We start from the raw sequence: 2,507 nt of genomic DNA, 5'->3' as shown, positions 1-2,507 counted from the left end.
AAAGCTTATGTAGATACTTAATTTAAATTTTTACAGTTCACACGTCTTTTTTAAAAGAAAAACAAATAAATAAAAGAAAAGAAAAAGAAAAATAACAACTATAGTTGTAAGTTGTAGAATATACCGGTGGATTTTTTAAATATTTAATTAAATTGGTTGGTTTAAAACAAAAATTTGTAAAGTGCAATAATTTCTTTTTTTGACGTTGGAACATGGTGCGCATTTTTTTAGGTTCGAGTACTGACTTTTCTAATATGTATATTAAAAATTTATATGTAAAAATGGACAATTTCACGCTAAGCTGATCCCCCGTTGTATATATAATGCGATGCGAAAAAGAAAAATTGCAAATTTGTTGGTGTTTTGTCAATTGGGATATGAAGAGACCAATAATCATTAAAACAAAAAAATAATATTATGAATCAATAAGTGCTCGTAAATCTTTCACAAATCATGTGCCCCAAAAAAATATACTTAAAGTTATCCCAATTTTGAATGTGAACAGCAAGGATCAGCTATGAAATACAACAAATATGACCGTAGTACCACTGAATATTGAACGTCACCGTCTTCAGATGCCCGGAAAATCAGAAAATTGCATTTCCCTATTTTTTTTTTTTAATTTTTTCCTTTTAATATAATCGAGAGGCACTGATAGACCTATATATTATTTATAATAATAGATTGTGCGTCCCACCGAACCGTACCTAACCATTTCCCGATTCCGAGTCATACCGAAAATTCAATGGTAGTACCTGCCATTTGCACAAACCGGAAGTACCGGATATTTGACAAGAACGTCGATCGTTTTAATTTGAAAATTGTTTCCGATTCGTCTAAGGCTTCTCTATAATATTCTGAGTGGTCTGTTGCGACTAGTAGTTTCAATTTTTGGTATTCTGGAAAATTTTATTAAAATAATTGTTTCAGTACATACGTAGACGTGATGGTGTTAAAAGAAATCGACATTGTTTCAAAACTCATCGGTACAAGCCGGCAAATATCGACTGCTATACATCTTCGTTAAGTTAGCAAAAACATTGGTCATCGATATTATTACTTATTTATGTATTATTATATTATTTATTGTTAAAATAGTTTCGAACGTTCGCTTCTCTCGAACCTTTGAATTTTGGTGGTAATGCTGTGTCTACCTAGGTCCTACCAAAATGTAAAGGGTTGAGATGACGAATTCTCCATCTCCCGCACGATTTATTATTNTGCTATACACGTAATGGCGGCCCTGAATCCTACCTTTTATTCCTTTAGAAACTGGTAATCCTGCCTTGAAAGAAGTGACTTTTGTATTTGAAGTGTGTTGTTCTTTATTTTTTGGGGGGATTGTTTTTGTTTCGGTCGCAGGGTTCAAAAGAAAATACAATTGCAATACAAATACGGTTTTATTATCATACTTCGCTAAAGATATAGAATAAATCCTATAATATATTATGTATTTATATGTGTATGATAAAATAAATAAAATACGTAATATAATGTTATTATAGCAACATTTAATATATGTTCTCAATTAGTAGAAAGAATAATATTAAGTAGAGAATATATTATATACTTCTGAAAAACGTGTAATTGTAAAAAATACTGCTACATGAACATACTCTACGTATAATTCATTTATTATTAAAATATATAAGGGGAGGTTAACTTGGTTAGGATATTATAGTATATAATAATAATATGCTCGACATGCACCAGGTTTTTACAGACACCCCTTTACAACAAACAGTAATACCCCTTGCAAAGTGTTCCGAAAGTCGCTTTCTTATCGCGTGTGGTGACATCCAGTGGTGTGGGTACTGGGGAAAGAGTAAGGAGTCAATTCAAGTCCTATTTAAAAAAGTTATTCTACTTAAACACAACACCGTTGTCAGAGTGTTTCGAACAAAAACAAAACAGTATCGGAACAGTTTGCTAAAGGTTTCTAATACACACCATGGACACTAAACAAATGCTCCAGAACACGTTTAGTGGAACTTTTGAACATTGTATGAAAATAAATACTGCAATAATTATAATAAAATACATCTTGTTTACGTGATTATCAATCTTAGTAGATAATAATTTAATTATTATATGTAGATACTTAATTTAAATTTTTACAGTTCACACGTCTTTTTTAAAAGAAAAACAAATAAATAAAAGAAAAGAAAAAGAAAAATAACAACTATAGTTGTAAGTTGTAGAATATACCGGTGGATTTTTTAAATATTTAATTAAATTGGTTGGTTTAAAACAAAAATTTGTAAAGTGCAATAATTTCTTTTTTTGACGTTGGAACATGGTGCGCATTTTTTTAGGTTCGAGTACTGACTTTTCTAATATGTATATTAAAAATTTATATGTAAAAATGGACAATTTCACGCTAAGCTGATCCCCCGTTGTATATATAATGCGATGCGAAAAAGAAAAATTGCAAATTTGTTGGTGTTTTGTCAATTGGGATATGAAGAGACCAATAATCATTAAAACAAAAAAATAATATTATGAAT

The sequence above is a fragment of the Agrilus planipennis genome, unplaced genomic scaffold (genome assembly GCF_000699045.2).
Source record: "Agrilus planipennis isolate EAB-ADULT unplaced genomic scaffold, Apla_2.0 scaffold163, whole genome shotgun sequence".
In the NCBI taxonomy this organism is placed as follows: Eukaryota; Metazoa; Arthropoda; class Insecta; order Coleoptera; family Buprestidae; genus Agrilus; species Agrilus planipennis.
The sequence above is the reverse complement of the archived record's forward strand: the minus strand, read 5'-3'. Positions refer to the sequence as shown.